Below are 12,667 nucleotides of genomic sequence, written 5' to 3' on the forward strand. Positions count from 1 at the left end.
GGGTGGGTGGGTGGGTGGATGGATGGGTGGATGGATGGATAGACGGATGGATAGACGGATGGATAGACGGATGGATAGACAGACAGACAGACAGACAGACAGACAGACAGACAGACAGATAGATAGATGGATAGACCGTTGGATAGGTTAGGCCTGAGAAGTTAGTACTGGAAAGTTCATCCTAGGTTAGGCTGAGGCTCTAGTCACCAGCCTCTGCAAGCTCTGCCTCATGGGATTAAAATAATCATTCTCATTTCAAATATCCTGTTCCTGGCAGGAAAACAGCTTTCTGCCTGTCGTAAAGGACTTACTGAAGCCGGTCTGAACTGTGTGCTTAGGGATTATAGGCTGATGCACCACATGTCACTCTGTGCCAGCATAGTGTCCTCCTGAGCACCTTTCACAACCTCATCTTTTCCCCACTGGGTCCCTCAGGGAATCTCTTTCACAGAAGCTTAGAGCGAAATCACTCACTTGCTACGGTCAGCCAGAATCCAACTCACACCTGTTAAACCATGTGCCAGACTTCTTAGGACTAACTTCCCAGGACGCTCATCCCTGGCTTAACCCAGTACTAACTTCCCAGGACTAACCCAGTACTCAGCCATAATAACTTCCCTGGCCTAACCTAGGACTAACTTCCCAGGACTAACCCAATACTAACTTCCCAGGCCTAAGCTAGGACTAACTTCCCTGGACTAACCCAGTACTAACTTCCCAGGCCTAACCTAGGACTAACTTCCCAGAACTAATCTAGGACTAACTTCCCAGGCCTAACCTAGGACTAACTTCCCAGAACTAATCTAGGACTAACTTCCCAGGCTTAACCTGACTGAAAGCATCACGTGGTTCATATAAGCGTATGGAGTTAGCAGCTCCCTCTCACCCCTGCCTTTATCTCTGGGTTTTCATTTCCCCATGCCTAACCATGGTCTGAAAATGTTAATGAGGCGATTCCTACAATGAGCCAGTGAGTGGCTTCTCTTCCCTTTGCCTCCTGCCAGCTGCAGGGGGAGGTAAACCCACACCAGAGTGGCTTCACACTTTCCCGCCAGCTGCTGAGGGAGGCAAATCCACACCAGAGTGGTTTCACACTTCCCACTGCATGTTTGATTTGCTGTCTGTTGAATACAGCTGTTTGAATTTGGTAAGAAAATTTTCTCAGGAAATGCTAACTTGAGGTCTTGGTAGGGCATCCTAGGCAAATTTAAACAAACGAAAGATGTCATAAAAAATGAACAAAGGAATAGTTTGCACTGTAGGCTATTCCCTGGTTAAAACCACAAGGATTCAAGGCTGGTGCAGCAGAGAGCATCTTTAGTGCCAACGCTTGGGATGGAGAGGCTGGAAGACTGAAAATGCAAGGTTAGAGATCCTGTCTTCAAACAAACAAGGCGTTAGACTTAACCCTGGCTGATACACTCTCACTTAAGACCGCCACTTAAACCGGGTTGTCTTTAGAATATAATGTGATAAACAGCATTTGGCCACATGCTTAAAAGGCTTTGTGAGTGTTGCCTGGGGTGTTCAGTCCCTAAATCTGTCATGGATACCTCTTGAAGAATGTGGACAGACAAGTCTCTAATGATTCAGTGTGACTGTACTTCACGGCACCTATGTATGGCCTTGGCCACCCACTCCTGACATTATAGGATGCCAGACACCTGCTCGCATGCTGTGTCCTGGAAAGTAAATCCTGAGGGCTTTATCTGGACTCTTTGGTACCCACACATGGACACATTAGTGTGTCTTCTGCACTAAGGGTCCACGATGCTTGGCTTAGTTCTTGTTCAAGCATTGCTCTCTCACCTCTGCCTTCGTGAAGTACCCCAGAAATACCCTTGTGGATTTTTGAGGTTCTCCCTCTTTCTCTCTTCAGGACAGATTCTCCTTTGTCCTGTTCTGACTTTCTCCTTCACTGAGTCACGTGGGTGCAGCACCTAGTCTGCCGCTGCACCTGCATGTTCTCACGCAGCATGCTTACAAAGAAAGACACCGATTGTTGAATTTAGGTCCAACCTTGATCAAACGCGACTCTACCTTAACGTCTTACATAATGTCTTAAATCGTACATACAAAATATTTTCTAGCAGTATCACAGTCTGGCAATCAGCTGGATATGAACTTGAAGATTGACTTTATTCTACTCAGTACACCCCCCTTTCTTTCTAGCAAGTTCTCAAAACCAAACCAAACTAGACCAGGGAGACAGTCATGAGATAGCAGTCAACCTTTGGTTTTTCTTTGTTTTGTTTTGGATTTTGTTTGTTTGTTTAATTTAGCCCATACTCTCAGCCTTTACTTCTGAATGCTGCAGCTTTGTCTGTCTAGAGAGAAGAGAAGGACAAGTTAGCTTTGCGTCTCTTGTAAACACATTAAAAGTGAACAGTTCAAGAAGAGTCACGTGAACGGAAGTCATTCAGTGCACCAGGTGATGCTCAGTAACGGTAGCCGCCACCTGCTGGGAAGTTTCCTGAGTCACCAGCCGTAATAAAGCTAACACCTGTTGATCAGTCGCCACCTCTGCCAAGTGGCCCCTAGGTTCTGTCTCTTCGGTTCTTCTCACAACGCTATGAATGATGTGCCATTACCTTCTTTTCATAGATGAAGAAAACGAGGCTCGCAGAAATCGGGGTACTACATCAAAAATTATAGTATGTTTAAAAGTGGGACAGAGTCCCGAGACTGCACTCTGTAGCGCTACTGAGTATTCTCTGGATATAAGAGGCATCTTCTCCATTTGCAGATGAAAAAAAAAATCAATGCAGAGAGCAAGAAATCATTTTCCTGGTCTCACATCCGGTGAATCCGAAATGCAAACCCTGGTTTGATTTCTTGTGAACCTAGATTCCTTTTGCGACACCTTTCGGTTTGACTCAGCAGGGTCCCAGATGATGACGGAAATGAGGGCAAGAGGATGGTTGGCCCTTTGAAGGCACAGCAGCTCACAGGAGGAGGAGGAGGAGGAGGAGGAACAACTGTGGAGAAAGGCCTGCCTTGTTTGCCCGTGCTTGTAACCCCTGTCAGCCTCTCTGTGCCTAGTTGTGCAGGAGTCTTCACTGAGCAGCTGTGAGAGAATGCACACGGGTGAGCAGGATGACACCGGCTTCACACTTATGATCCTTGTATGTGGGGTCTCCAGGCTTTTCACCAGGGGCTTTGTTCACTGATAGATGGAATTCGTCTTAGGGGTCAGAACACTTCTCTGTCCACAGCTCCTTCCCCCGGTCTTTCCATTTTATTCTGTTTTTTATCCCCCCATTTTGCTTAGATATTTTTTTTAAGCATTTCAACAATCCACTCATGTCCCAGGTCCTTGAGGTAGCTCATCATTGCTTTTGGAGATTATGTATGAAGTTGTGTTTCAGTCTCCATCTTCAAAATAAATATTACTTGACTTGTCGGGGTTTCAGATTAAATTAGATAAAGGTTTAATCAGCCACTAAGTGTTACATACAATTGGTCGAAGGAAAATTCACAAAGTCATAAGGAAAAATTTTCCGCTTGACTGAGGTTATTTCCAAACATATCACTTCAGATGTAAGAAAGTCATCTCTCCTCTTCACACACTGCAGAAATTTGGGCCTAACTCTGGCTTTCAAGAATTTCCCTGATATAATCTCCTATGCCATTTTCCCAGAAAGTATTGAAATGTCTCCAAAATCACCACAGATGAATGCCAAAAATTAATATTTCCAAGTCTAGGTCTCAACTGTGAAAATGAAGCCACCACCACCAAACCTAACCTCATCAGACCCAGTGGCTTGCATTTGTCTCGTTCATGCATTCTTCCTTTCATTCTGTGTGTAGCCCTTGCTAGCCCAGAATCATGATAAAACAGGCTAGCCTCAAACTTCAGGCCCTTCTGCCTTTGCCTCTCTAGGAGGTAGGTGAGCAGCACCATGCCAGGCACACTTCTAATGACAAGAACAGATTTAACACCGCTTGGGCATAGATAAACCGTGTTTATGCCTGAACTTGAAGGTTTTCTATTTTGAAATAATCCAGAACAGACTGCGAACTTGTCCTCAACTAGGCCTCTCGAATAGGATTACACTTCAGGTCCCAACTTGCCTCCAGCTCTCTCTCGTTAGGTAACAGCAGGTCCCGCTCTCAGTGAAAACTGTGCCATTCACAGCAAGCTTGGAGGTCACCTCCATCCTTTGGTAAGGTGACTACTTAAGTCAGAGGACTTTCCTAAACACAAAGTTGACATCAGTAAAAGAGGTACGAGCTCTTTGGTAAAATAAAATTTCAGCAAATGGATAGTATAGCTTGCTGAGCGAAATGAAGATAGACCGGAAAGATGTGGTTACTCTGAGTCTTTGACTACTTAGGATTTTATTGAAGGTTAAGGTGGATCAGGCCATCTCCACCCATCAGGGCCTGGGGGAGATGGTTTAGGCAGTAAATCATTTGCCTTGCAAGCTTGACCTGAATATGGGAGTTTGTATTATCAACACTTAGAGGGCAGGGTGGTGCCCAGAGTGTGGAAGGTAGAGACGGGAGAGCCCTGGAGCCAGCTCACAGGTAGCCCAAACATGAGCTCCATGGGGTTTGACAAGTGGCCTCATCTCAACACGTAACTGGAGAGTGATCATGGAAGACACATGCGTGTGTACACGCATGTGCCCTGAAGAGAAAGAGCCTCCCCCACAGTGGAGCTCTCTTCCCACCCTTTCATCGTAACCTGAGGTGTCCTACAAAGGCCCTTAGCCCATCTAACCCCTTCAAAGAGGGATGTTGGGATGCAAACAAGTCTTTTCTATTTTTTCTCCGAGCCAGTCTCCAGCAAATTCATTTCTCGTCTCTTCATTTCGATCTCCCAGCTTTTTGGCAGAGAGCTGGCATGAACCTTAGTCGGTGGTTACAACACTCTCAGACTGGAGTAGTATTGCTTGCAACCATGGTTGCTCTTGGCGGTGCACACTAGGAAGGCCAGGACAGCAGTTAGAACACACAAAACCAGCTCTCATATAACCTTCTTTCAGTTAAAAGCGAATTATGGGAAAATTTTCCAATTGATTCCATGAGAAATCACGAAGCCGGGCAAAACACGTGAAGCCGCTGGGTAGACCAGCAAGAGCAGAAAGAGCTGACTCATGGTGACAGCAGAGTTCTTGCTCTTAGAAGGTCCAGAGAGCAACGGAGCTTGGATGAGATAAAACAAACGGTTCGATAGTGTTGTGGGGTTTGCGCATTTTGTAAAGTATGGGGAAATCTGTGCTTCTCTTCCTCTCTGTCTCCATATTCACGGTCCTTGCAAACGATCTCATATGTCAGCATATATTAGATATGATTATTTTTAAGGAGTTGGACCCTCAGGGACCTTCGGCTTTATCTTCTGGGATATTTCAGGCTTCAGGGGCATCCCCAAACAGCCAGATATGGCAGTGCTGGTGAAAGTCACAATGACCTCTGTAGGCGAGAGTCTACGTGAGAGCCGTCCTTGCTCCCTTCATCATTTCCAGTAATCAATTCGTGTATGGATCATAGTGACATCAGTCCTCCCTCCCCCAGTGCTGAAGGAGTTTAGCAGAGTCGCTGTATGTAGGGCAGAAGTTGTTTTCTGTAAGTACATTGTGAAGAATTGTGGAAAACGGTAAAGAATCTTTGTGGGAAACAGTCATTGTTTTCCATGACTGTACAATTGTTTTTCTGAAAGGGCATTGCAGGCCTTCACATGACTTTGGTCACAAGAAGCCTCTAAGTTGTTAGGAATATTCCTAACGTGAGCCCTCTGCCGAGGCAAAAATCCCAATCAAGCCAAAGCACAACAAGTCAAATTAAAGAATATCCAGGTTTAAAGGGATTGCTGTGCTCTTGGGTGGCCCTGAAGGGAACTGGGAAGCTGCAAATGTGACTGTGAGGGGGTGCCCACGAAGGCACTCTCAGGGGAGCAGTTTAAATAGACTGGGGGAGTGGTCAAGGTTTGGCAGGCACAGGGGTGGGGCCTCCAAAGATGGAGGCCAGAGATGGGGACTTACACAGGCTCTTGGATTATTGTGTATAGCAAACAATACACAATAAAGGGCTAAAGTCATGTTGGCACATGAAGCTTTCCTGTAGAGAGACACATAGATTAAATTTGGGACCTTGGTGAGGAAATACTTTACCCGCAAAACAACTTTGCAAAACAATCAATAAATTTGCCTTTGTACAATTGTTCGGGGTTCAATTTGTCAGAGGCTGGACCTTTCTGCTACCACACAAGCCTTAAAATTTCATCTTGGAGTGACCTCTTTCTTCAACCAACCCACAGCAATACAGAACACCCTGACACCCCAAAGTGCAGGACTTTGCTCTGAGCTGTTACTTGCAAGAATGACAATTACTTAAAAATTATCTTGAGTTGAGGATTGAAAATTTCTTCTCTATTTCAAGAGAAAGCCCATCTCAAAGGTTCACACAGCTTTCTGTGTCCATGATTCAGAAGGCAAATGAAGTACTTCCCTTTTCTTCTAGAAGTCAAAGGAACCTCTTCTAAAGCAAAGACTCGTCTACGTAAAACAGGTTAAAACAGAAGTGGGCGCTTTAATGAGGGGTGTAGACTGCTGCCACCCCTGTTCACCATCCACCATTTAATTGTGGCCCTAGGTACTGCAGGAAGGGACTCTGCATAGAAACTGAACCTCTACAGTGAAGACTTCTACAGATGCTCTGTCAACACGCTGGGCTCCTACTCAGAATTTTATTGAGATGAGCCCCAAGGGAGCATTAGAAACAGGTGTAAAGAGAGAACACATCATGAACTTGCCTTCCCAGGGCTACCAATGTCCTTTTTCCTGGGCTGTATCTCCTGCCATTGGGTTCCTAGTGGGCTGCTTTCTTTGTTTTTCAGGTGTATTAATTGACCCCCATTTTTCTCTGCAAGGAGGAGCTTCTAGGCTCAGTCTCTGAAACAACGGGTAGATCTAGGTAACTAGAAGCTGTTTAACATGCTTCAGCCAGACACATAAAAACATTTACCACCACCTATGCCTACCCCCATGTATGTGTGCATGTATATTTAAAGAACAAAAAACAAGTTTGATTTATTTTTCGCCTCAATTCTTGATCTCAGAATGCAGTTCTCATCAAACAACAGTTAGCTGGTAAACGAGGCATTTACTCAAAGCAGATGTGACACCCCTTTCTTGCTTTGAAAGAAAAATCCTCATTGAAATTCTTTTCTTGAGTGGAGCGTGCATGTAAAAGCGAAGACGTTGGACCTGCCAAGCATGATCTCCACAGCAGCCCTGGGAGCTGGGATCCAGCACCTAGCAGAGGATAAGCCTCCCACATCAGAGCAGGGATGGGATGGTTCCACTGCCCCGCCCCTGGCATGCCTCATACCCCCAGGGCCTGCCACAGATGAAGAGGGTAGGGGAGGATGAGTTTCAGCTTGCAACTGGTTGCTTACAGCTTGTGTTTTCGTCATCGGACTGAGAAAATGTGAGAAACAAAGTGTAGAAGAAAACCCCACCCTTCAAGGTTTGGTGTTTGATAAGGTGGATCAGAATCCGGCAGTGTTCACTGTGATTCTGGGTGACTAGGCAGTCCTGTGCCCTTCAGTAACTACAGTGCCACAGATCTTTCTGCTATGGAGACAGACTCAACAGGACATTGGTTTCCATTTCCATGTTCCTGCAATGGCTTCCCCCTCTCAGAACCCTAGAAATAAGACTATTTTCATTTCATGTGCCACTACATGTCTGTCTCACCGACACCTCTCAAGAAGCCCCAGATGAAGCATTTGCTTCTCTTTGTGTTTCCTAAGTACATAGTGTGTCCTGGCCACCACTGGAGTGGATGTTAGTTAGCTCTTCTGACTTCAAAGGCCCTTCTCTATTCCTGCTGTCCCTGTGGGACATGGAGACTAGAGTCTTGGATGAGTTAATGGAAAGAAAAGGAACAGTGTCCTACAAAAGAGCCAGTGACCCCATGCTAACACTTGCCTCATCCTCCAGGCAATGCTGCTTGAAAACAGTGGTGATCAACTGGTTTCCATGTGCCTGGAGCTCTGCTGGTCAGGGCACAGACAGTTCTGCATTCTGGAACCTTCCTGCTGCTGGACAATCTGATGGTGATCAATTCGTGTGAGGACCACAGTGTTCTTTCATTCTGATTCTCAATAGCAATTCTCTGTTCAGAGAGGGGTCTTAGTGCCCAAACTTCTGGAAAATCCTGGAGGATTCTAGAATCTCGCAGCTAAGCAATGCAAGCACATTTTCTCTGAAGTAATTATATCTCAAATATTTAGAAATCTGAGCACTAAATCAGAATAATAATCGCTGTGACTAGAATCAGGTTAATCACAGATATTGCTCCTGGCTATGAGTGAAACAGCGCCAGGAGATGGGTGTCCCCACACCGAATCCTCAGGACGTGTGGGGCATAGTAGCTGCTGTCTCTCCCACTCACACATGTGCTACATGAGGTCACAGACGTGAGAAGCCAGGCCCTGAACCAAGGACCCTGAGTCCCAAACCTTTACTCTTATAGCAGCCTGGATTACACAGGTCCTTCAAGATAAGCCCTTTTCATGACAGACCCTCATTAACTCTGGGAGGGGACCAAACTCCATCTATGAAAACGATCTGCTCTGAACCTACTTATACACTGTGCTCTTCTTACTGAACTGCATATGTTGAGCCTTCCTTTCATCCCTCAGTGACACCAGCTTGTTCATGCTGTGTGATATTTTTAATGTATTCTTAAATTCAGTCTGCAGTCATTTTATTAAAGATCTTTGCATCTGCCTCCATCAGGGAAATTAATCCATATCGTTTTTGTTGTTATTACACCCTTATCTGGTATCAGTATCAGGATAGCAGTCTTCATAGGATGTTTGGTGTGTGGTTTTTGATTTTATGGAATTGTTTGAGAAGGACTTCTATCAGCTCTTTTTTTCCAAGGGTGGTGGAATTCAACATGGAATCCTCCTGCCCTAAGTGTTTTCTTATTGGAGGAAGGTTATTATTTCAATATTTTTGCTCATTACAGATCTGTTTAAATTGTTCATATCTACTCAGTGTAAATTGTACAGGTCAGATGTGTCTCTGAACTTATTCATTTCTTCTAGACTTTCCAGCTCTTTGAATTTAGGCTTCCCAAGTATTTTTTCAAGATCCTCTCATGCCTGTCGTAATATCTCTCTTTTCATTTCATTAAATTGGTCTTCTCTTTCATTTAGCGAGTTTGGCTAAGGGCTATTTGGTATTTGTTTTTTTTAAAGATTCAAAGTTTTATTTAATCCATTGTTTCTATTGTCGCTTTAGTTTCTATTTCATTGATTTGTCTGCTTCCTCTGAGTTTGACTTGTACTTGCTCTCTACTGCTTGAGGTGAATCATTAGTTTAATTATTCAAGATTTTTTCTTGTGCACATTCTCAGCTCTAAACTTTTTTGTTTTTTAATTAATTTGTTTTCATTTGTTTTACATACCAACCACAGCTTCCCCTGCCTCCTCTTCTCACCTTCTCTTCCCCCTCCTCCCTCCTCTCATCTATGCCCCCCCCCCCCGTCTGCTGCTCCTCCATGCTGAAAGGGTGAGGCCTCCCAAGGGAGTCAACAAAAATGGCATATCAAGTTGAGGCAGGACCAAGCTCCACTCTCTCTGCATCAAGGTTAGGCACGGCATCCAAGCATGGGGAACAGGTTCCCACAAGTCAACTCAAGTGCCAGGGACAGGGACAGGTCCTGATCCCACTGCTAGGATCTTTTGCCCCACAAAAAGACCAAGCTACACAGCTGTCACCCATGTGCAGAGGGCTCATACAATCCTTCCACCCTCTCTTCAACAGAGTTTTCGGATCTTGGCCCAGTGCTTGGCTGTGAATCTTGTATCTGCTTCCATCAGTTACTGAATGAAGGTTTTCTGATGACAATTAGGGTAGTCACCAAACTGACCACAGGAGAAGGTCAGTTTAGGCTCCCTCTCCACTATTGCTAGGAATCTTAGCTGGGGTCATCCGTGTGGCTTCCTGGAGTTTCCCAGGCACCAGGTTTCTCCCTAATCCCCATAATGGCCCCCTCTATCAAGATATCTTGTTCATTGCTCTCCCTCTCCACCCCTCCCCCAATTCAACCACCTGGATCCCTCATGTTCCTAATTCCCCTCCCCTGTCCCCATCCCACTCCACCCCCTGTTTACCTGGGAGATCTCATCTATTTCCTCCTTCCAAGAAAAATTCTTGTGTCTCTCTTTGAGTTATCATTGTTATCTAGCTTCTCCGGGACTCTGGATTGTAGTATGAGCATCCCTTACTTTGCAGCTATTATTCACTTATGAGTGGGTATGTACTGTGTTTGTCTTTTTGGGTCTTGAGTTATCTCACTCAGTATGATTTTTTTTCTAGTTCCATCCATTTGCCTGCAAATTTCATGATGTCATCGTCGTCATCATCATCATCATCATCATCATCATCATCATCATCATCATCATCATCATTATTATTACCACTGAGTAAAACTCCATTTTGTATAAACTACCACATATTCTTTATCCATTCTTCAGTTGAGGAGCATCTAGGTTGTTTCCAGGTTCCAACTACTACGCTGCTATGAACGTAGCTGAGCAAGTGTCGTTTTGGTATGATTTAGCATCGTTTGGCTATATGCCCAAGATTGGCATAGTTGGTTTTGAGGTAAATTGATTCCCAGTTTTCTGAGAAACCGCCACACTGATTCCCAAAGTGTCTGAAGCAGTTTGCATCCCCCCCATCAGTGGGGGAGTGTTCCCCTTACACTATGGTCTTTCCAACATAGGCTGTGATTAGTGTTTTTGACCTTAGTCATTCTGACATCTTCAGCAAATGGTGCTGGCATAACTGGATGCTCTTATATATAGAAGAATGCAAATAGATCCATACCTATTGCTCTACACAAAACTCAAGTCCAGGTGGATCAAAAACGTCAGCATAAATCCAGTTACACTGAACCTGACAGAAGAGAAAGTGGGAAGTAGCCTTGAACACATTGGCACAGGAAACCATTTTCTGAATATAACCCCAGTAGCACAGACATCGAGATTGACAATTAATAAGTGTAACTTCCTGAAATTGAGAAGCTTCTGTAAGGCAGTGGGCAAAACAGCAGCTTACAGAATGGGAAAAGATCTTCACCAACCCCACATCTGACTGAGGGCTGATCGCCAAAATATATAAAGAACTCAAACTAGGCATCAAATACCAAATAATCCAATTAAAAAATAGGGTACAGATCTAAACAGAAAATTCTCAACAGAAGAAACTGAAATGGCCGAAGGACATTTTAAGGAATTGCTCAACATTATTAGCCATCAGGGAAATGCCAATCAAAGACTCTGAGATACCATCTTAAGCTTACTTCTTAAGCTTAACCCTCAAGATGGCACCCGGCCACTGCGCTCTAAGATACTGGGTGTGGCAAAGTGGAATCCCTCTGCACAGGTGCCCAGCAAGCAAAAGTCATTGCCTGGACAGAATCTCCTACGGGATTCAGGCCTGTGGCAACTGCTGGGCTGTCCCCTGGGTAGGACCATCAGTCACTTTTTAGTCGCTTTTCTTTAGGATGAGGAATCTGCTCCATCAGAGAGCCACGTTTTAGCCATGTGCTGCACATTCCTTTGCAGCGTTCTGCTAGTTCCTGAGTTCCTGGTACAGACTTTGGGCTAGCCAGAGCTCGCCTGTCGCTCTCTGTTTGCAATGCATTCTACCCTTTGCCATTTGACTCTTCTCGTTCATTGCACTGCATGGAGGAAGTGTCTAACCTGATGTCTCACCCTGGAAAGCGCAAACCGTGCACTTCAAGTCTAATTTATTCTTCGAGAATTTCACTCATATATGCAATGTATTTTGACTCTATTCATCCCCCTGTTCCTTCCCTTCACTTCCTGGATTCCACCCCTGCCCCCACCCCAGCGCAATCATTTTTATTGGGTACTTTGCAACTTTCTGCTTTTGATAGTTTTTAGCCAATCAATTCCGGATGAAATGGAGTGGGAGCATAAAACCTTATTTAACTCTGAAACATCGCCTGGTATATTAACTTGGGAATATTTTACTTTTCAGATGAATATGTTACGTAGCTTGGCAAAACCCTTAAGGGGGTTATCAATCTTTGCCTTCGTGCAGGGTACCACCCTTGTTTCTTTTCTGCTGCCTTTGTGTAGGCACCGCCCATGTTAGTACTCTTCTGCCTTTGTTCAGAAGTAAACAAGCTTTTGTGGCTGAGCTGGGGCTTGCTCTTTGTTTTCTTTGACAACTGAGACTCAGAATGTCTGTCCCTGTCCATACCTGCCTAGCTTTCTTCTACTGTGCCTACAACAGAGGCTGGGTTCTCCACCCTTGCTGTTGAATCAATGGCACTTACACACAAGCCTGGTCCATTGGCGATGCTTTACCTGCTGGGTTTAATTGGGCCAAGGCACCAGAATTACTGATCATGATCACTACCTCTGAGTTTATAGAAATGCGTTAGCTGGGACTTACCGCATGTATGGCATTGCACTGAGAGCTTTGTGGCCATGTTTTCCGTTTGTCAGAGGAAAGGGTTTTGTTGACACAAAAGTAGCTGAACAGCAACCACTGCCAAATGTCTTCTGGGTTGGTAAGAGCCTGTATTCTGTATTTTAGGGCTGAAGAGTTTTGTCTAATGATGGAAGCCTGCCATTTCACAGTAGTGCTAGCTTACTGGCAAATGGAGA

The sequence above is a fragment of the Microtus ochrogaster genome, chromosome 21 (assembly GCF_000317375.1).
Source record: "Microtus ochrogaster isolate Prairie Vole_2 chromosome 21, MicOch1.0, whole genome shotgun sequence".
Classification (NCBI taxonomy): Eukaryota; Metazoa; Chordata; class Mammalia; order Rodentia; family Cricetidae; genus Microtus; species Microtus ochrogaster.